The sequence below is a fragment of the Pteropus alecto genome, unplaced genomic scaffold (genome assembly GCF_000325575.1).
Source record: "Pteropus alecto unplaced genomic scaffold, ASM32557v1 scaffold76, whole genome shotgun sequence".
In the NCBI taxonomy this organism is placed as follows: Eukaryota; Metazoa; Chordata; class Mammalia; order Chiroptera; family Pteropodidae; genus Pteropus; species Pteropus alecto.
This window is the reverse complement of record NW_006443138.1, coordinates 21,581,109-21,587,920: the sequence shown is the minus strand read 5'-3', so window position 1 is coordinate 21,587,920 and position 6,812 is coordinate 21,581,109. Positions and strand designations below refer to the sequence as shown.

At 39.4% G+C, this 6,812-nt stretch overlaps 1 pseudogene; it reads left to right on the top strand.

Moving 5' to 3' along the window:
- The first annotated feature begins 1,332 nt into the window (after positions 1 to 1,332).
- Positions 1,333 to 3,780, top strand: LOC102880549 (annotated as a pseudogene).
- The last annotated feature ends 3,032 nt before the right edge of the window (positions 3,781 to 6,812 follow it).

Here is a 6,812-nt window from a genome sequence, read left to right as displayed (position 1 = left end):
TTCCATGAAATATATATATGTAGATATATGTAGATATATATAGATATATGTAGATATATATAGATATATAAATATAAATCATTACGCACATATGTGAGTATTTCTATAGAAAAACAATCCTAGAAATCAATTCTGTTCACAGCCAATTACACATCAATGGGCTCCATGGACTCCTTACTCCATGGAGTGGAGCAGGGCCAAGGCCGTTGAAGACCTCTCTTGGCTAGGTTTGAGGACAGTATTGCACATATTCACAGAGTATGAGAGTCCCAGTGTTGTGAATCAGCTTTATTTTAGCCATTCTGCTGGATATTTAGTGGTATTTCCTTGTGAGTTGAATTAACAAATCAGTGGAGTAGAAGATTTTTCCTTTACTTTCCTTTTTTGCTATTTAGATATGCTCTCTTGTGAAATGTCTATTCAATTGTTTCCCATAATTTTCTATTAGGTAATTTGTCACTATTATTATTCCCATTTTGCAATAGGAAATCTGAAGCACAGAGAGGATAAATAATTTGCCCAAGGTGCTATGACTAGAAAGCAGAAACAGCTGTGATTTGAATCCAGGACATCTGGCTTCACAGTCTGTTCTTCTAATCCATTCAGGTAGGTGGTCAGACAAGAAACCCAAATTGGATTTTTGCATCTGTTATGACTCATTGATATATAGTGTGGGCTCCCCCTAGTGGAGAAAGAGTTGTGTTCAAGATGCCTAAGTGAAGATTACCTTATTTAAAATAACCACAAACTTGGTGGCTCAAAGCAATATACATGTATCCTCTTAAAGTTCTGAAAGTCAGAAGGCCAGCATGGGTTTTAGGAGGCTAAAAACCAACATTTTCTTCATGGAAGCTCTAAGGAGAATCTCTTTCCTTACTTTTTCTACCTTGCACCTCAATGCATTCATTCCTTGACTCACGGCCCTTTGCTCCACCTTCAAGACAAGAATCTTTAAATATCTCTCTCTGTTTCTTATTACCTTTTCCACAGTCAAATCTCCTTCTGCCTCTCTTATAAGGACATTTATGATTGCAACAGGGCCCATCCAGATAAACCAGGATACTCTTCCCATCTCAAGATCCTTAATGAAATCATCTCTAAAAAGAGCCTATCTTCGTATAAAATAGCAGTCACAGTTTCCAGTATTAGAACCTACATATCTTCGGGGGCCATTATAAGCATACTATACCCCTCCACCATTTTTTTAAAAAACTTGCAGGTATTTTAAATGACTACTTAAAAATGTCTGTAATATCACTCTCAAAAAATTTAGTGTAAAGAGTTTTTAAGAATAAATGATGGCTGCTAACATTACAAAAAAGAGAGATCATAATGCTGTACCTCCTGAAGACTGTACACAGCATTGTCAGTAAAGTATTCGCAGCAATAAAAAAAAAGGAACCTGAATTCAATGACACCTCTAGATCCAACCTTCAGTTTACAGGAAATAAGGGGCAGAGGAACATTTTATACAACAGCATGGAAATAACATTAGCAAAACGCAGACAGTGGAAAACTCTGCAGGGTAAGTAACCTGGTGTCTTCAATAAATAAATTACAAAAACAAAAGAAAAGAAAGAGAGAGCTGAATGTAGATTGTGAGACTTGAGACACGTCAACTAACTGCAATGATGGAACTTTTGGGATCCTAATTTCAATAAAGCAATTGTAGAAATAATTTGATAAAACGATTGCCCCTCCATAGTTGATTCAATATGTGTAGGTCGTGAATTTTTTCCTGTGAAGATTAGTACTTGGAAATAAACTGGTTCATTGCCTAATTCATTTATGCTAAATATCAGTGAAACCATTTAGAAAATACTTGCTCAGAAATTTCTGTCTTTGTGGTTCCTCAAATCACTTACTTCCTTAGAATCTCTTAATGTGTTCTAAGTAGGCACAAAGAATGGTTAACGTTCATGTTTTACCGCAGATATAAATTCTTTAGATGATTCATGGGGTTTCTTACTGTGAAATCACCTTTCTTAGAAGCTTCCTTTTCTAGGAACCTGATATGCTTTCAATTTTTTTATTTAAAAAATATCTTCCTGCGCCACTTCTGTTATGCACACGTAGCAAATCCTGGTCAGGAGTGACAGGAAGCTCATTTCCGTGCGAGGGCTGGCGGGCCCCAGAACACCTGTTGTACTAGTAGTAAACATGAGATGTCTAACATGTGTGGCCCGCACCCCCCCCCACCCCTCCGGCTGCCAGGTGGAAGACTCAGCTGCTCCTCAGACCCAGGATCTTCATGGCTTTGTCCAGAGGCCTGAAGTGCCCTCTCATCTTGCTTTTCATCTTCCATATGATTTACGTTGTGTGAGCTTTTAATTCTAGGTTCCCAGGAGAGCATTTTTATTCTGTAGCCATTTGTTGTGGGTTCATTCAACACATATTTTGTCAAGTGCCTGCCATGGACCTGGAAGTTTGCTGAATGCTGGGGATTTAAAGATGAGTAAGGCACAGATTCTGTCCTCGGGATATCAAGTTGTTTAGTCAAGATATGATAATTCTACATTTTAGTCTTTTTTAGGGGCAAGTGATGGAAACCAAATTCACACTGACTTAAACATTAAAGAGAATGTATTGATCTACATAATGGCACAATCCAGGGATAGTACTCCATATCAGTTAGTATTCAAACAGAGAAAAGTTCAATTAATCAGAAGCATGGTACCAAAACAGCTGCCACCAAGTCCACATCCAACACTGTGTGCCACCTAGGCCCGACTGCCTGCCTGTCATGCACTCCCAATTCCTTATTGGTTCTAAATACAGTGCAGCAACTCTCAACTGGCAATTCAGCTGATTCTGAATCTTCTCAAAGAATAACAAAGCCCCCAGAATGAGATTACAGTCATTGGGGCAGGTGCTGTTGGCATGGCTGTGACCATCAGTATCTTAATGAAAAATATAGCAGATGAACTTGCTCTTGTTGAGGTCGCGGAAGGCAAAGTGAAGGGAAAGATGATGGATTTCTGACATGGCAGCCTTGTTCTTAGAACACCCAAAATTTTCTCTGGCAAAGACTATAATGTGATGGCAAACTCCAAACTAGTTATTATCACAGCTGAGGCACATCAACAAAAGGGGGAAAATCATCTTAATTTGGTCCAGCATAATGCTAACATCTTTAAATTCATTGTTCCTAATGTTATAAAATACAGCCCCAACTGCAATTTGCTTACTGTTCCCAATCCAGTGAATATTTGACCTATGTGGCTTGGAAGATAAGTAGCTTTCACAAAAATCATGTTATTAGAAGTGGTTGCAAATTGGATTTAGCCTGGTTCTGTGGGAGGTTGCGGGGAAAAGCCTGGGAGTTCACCTATTAAGCTGTCATGGGTGGGTCCTTGGGGAGCATGGAGACTCTAGCGTGCCTGTATAGAGTGGAGTGAATGTTGCTCGTGTCTCCCTAAAGAATCTTCACTCTGATTTAGGCACTGATGCAGATAAGGAAAAGTGGAAAGAAGTTCACAAACAGGTGGTGGATAGTGCTTATGAGTGATCAAACTGAAATGCTGCACATCCTAGGCTATTGCCCTATTTGTGGTAAGTTTGGCAGAAAGTATAATGAAGAATCTTGGGTGGGCTCACCCAATTTCTACCATGATTAAGGGTCTCTGTGAAATGAACGATGTCTTCCTTAGCATTCCTTGCATCTTGGGACAGAATGGAATCCCAGATGTTGTGAAGGTGACTATGACACCTAAGGAAAAGGCTCATTTGAAGAAGAGTACAGATACATTTTGGGAGATCGAAAAAGAGCTGAAGTTTTAAAGTCTTCTAAAATTGCATCACTTCACTATCTAGACTACAACAAGATTTAGTCAGAGGTTGTGCATATTGTCCTTCTTATCTGATCTGGGACTAAACCAGTAATATTAAGACAGCCTAGGAAAAATATCAATTTCCTAAAGTTAGAAATAGGAATGATTCATAAAACCCTGCAACTATATCCTCATACCGGATGTTACTTATCTTGTATAATCCTAAACTGGTTAGTGTGAAATAGTTTCACCTCCACAAAGGCACCACCACTTCCAATGTTGCACATGCTACAGTTGCCCTTCAAACTAGATGTGCGTTTACTCTATGTTATGTAACTTCCATTCCTTCATCCACCATACCTAGTCCAACTTTTTTTTTTTCTCCAATAGATCACATCCTGGGATCCAATGTATAAATCCAATATTGTATTTCTTGTGCATAACTATTCTAAAGGGTCTTATTTTGTGTACTATATGTATCAGAGTAGTGTACATTGCCATCTAATGTAGAAAGACAAGTGTACGTATAAATAATGCAGCAAACTATTCAAGTGTCATTGCAACTGAAACATCAGCTAAATCTTGAACAGTATAAAAAAAATGTGCACACACACAAACACACACACACACTAAGGGATTTATTACAAGAATTTGATCTATGCGATTGTAGAGGCTGGCTAGCCAGATTCTATAAGACCGTTTTCATTTCTGATGCTGAAGTTTGAAGACCTCAGGGCTAGCTGTCAGGTAGGGAAGCTGGATGTAAAGTGAGAAAGACAAAGACAAAGTGACACCGTGAACATGAGCTGATATCTATGAGGATGGACTAGAACCCATGTCAGTCTTTCACTACCTCCAGACCACATCAGACTCCTGTTGGGGTCCCACAGAGGGAAGCTGGTGCTCTTTGTCATGAAGCTAAATATACACGTGCTCCAGAAGTCGGTGATGCTGTAAGAGAATTTGAGGGAAGATGGAGGAGATGTAAACCTGGCTGCTGCTCCACAAAAACAAAGGCAAGTCCATAGATGAGTGACAATGTGTTTGTGCTGCAGTAGTATCTGGTGCCTCTGCCTGACCCTTTCAGTAGTAAAAACAATATGGCTGCCTTCACTTTTACCTTCTGAATCCCATGCAGAATGTCTTTTGTGTTGCACTCTAACCAGAATTATATAGCAAAGGAGATTCTGGAAGATGTAGTCCAGCTTAGCCAAGTTGAAGAATTACAAAGCCATTCCTCACGGGCTGGAGGTGTTAAAACAAAGTCCTTTGAAATCTCTTAGCTCTGTTTCTTCTCTCTTGATTTTGTTCTCAAAGAGCCTCATCTCTCACTTTAGCTTCATAAGCCCAGAAGAAAGTGAGCTTCTCCTGTTCAATAGTTCTATCAAGCTTGGAGCTGACACTCCTTGTCTGATTCCCCTGAGGGAACACAGCTCTCTCATTGGGCATCCCTGGGTCACATGACTTCTCCTGAAGTCAGAGTATAAGCCTTCTCCATTCTCACTAACAGCATTGGGAATACACGACAAGTGATCCCTCAACGGAAAATCAAGGTATTGGTTTTATTTTGGAGCAAACCAAGCTCCAAAATAAAAGTCTAATACAGATAGAAACTCATGGAAAGATGTTACTATAGGAGATGATTGTGTCAGATATGAAAGTGACTAGATGCACAGAGTAATTATTAGGCTGCTATCTGGAAGCATCTGGCTTCCATCTTTATTGTCCCTTCTATTATTCAGCTATGTGACCTTAGACAAGTTGCATAACCACTCTGGAGCTAAATTATCTCATTTGACAAGGGAAAATGTTAGCCTAGATTCATTCATTCGCACAGAAGGCAATTATCAAATTTTTAACAATATGCCACACCCTGTGATGAACACGAAGTCCTTAAGGAGTTTATCATCTATCTAATGAAGGAGACAGACAGAGGCAGTTACAACATATCTAATGGAAGCAGTACAAAGAGAGAAAAGAGTGCCTACCTGGGCACAGAGGAAACTTCTTAGGGAAGGACATCTGAAGAGAGCCCTTTAAAGGACAAGCAGAATTTTATCGACAGGTAGTTTGAGGGAGCTCATTCAGTTGGTAAGGATAGTAGATGTAAAGGTGCAGAGCTGTGGGCAGTCTGTCAGATCTGAGGCAAACATCAAGGGTTCAAAATGGCCAAATGCAGGGCACTTATGGACAACTAGCAAAAAATAAGGTTTCTGTTGAGGATCTGAGCAAGAAGCGTATTTTATAACATGCTAAGGAATGCGGCCTTCATCCTCTGGAGAGTGGGGTGCAATGGAACAATTTTAAGCAGGGGAGTCTCATGAATGATATTTAAGAAACTAGATGTCAATAAGGAAGAAGGAAGTGAGAGCAGAGCAGGAGATTGGTTGGAAAATCATTTCTAGTATCCAGGTGACAGAAGTTGCATGCCTGGACTTGGGAGGTGATGTATGTCTGGAGTTAAGGGATATTCAGTGCATGACTTTTCAGAATGTACTGATTTGCTGATTGTGAGGAGAGAGGAGCAAGAGAAAACACCGAATCTCAGACTCAGAACCAGGATGAAGAAGTGGAGCTGCAACGATTCAGAATTGGAAAAAAACAGAAGAGTAGTAGGTTGGGAAGAGGTGGAGGGGGGTGTTGAGTTCACTTTGGAGCATAACGAATTAAAATAGCTTTTAGGATGCTCAGGTAGAGAAGTCTATGAGGGCCAAAGCTTCTGTCTAACTCTGAGAGTTCTTGATTTTATGTTAGGTTTATTTCACTCAAGTAGCTTTTTGAGCTTTTTAAAAATCTACTTGTGAAGATGTAACAATATATGTCATAACGACATAAGGACTTGATAAGTGCTTAGTAGATATGATCAGTGTATCTATTTTAATCGACTATTCTCAGTGTTTAGTGGGGAAACACTAGCTGCATTTTATGATTCATATACCAAAAGAAATAAAACAATTCATATATTTCTAATTTCTCTTTACTTTCAATCACAGAGAAAATCATGGAGGAAGAAGAAGAAATCCTTTGATCAGGGGCTCCCAA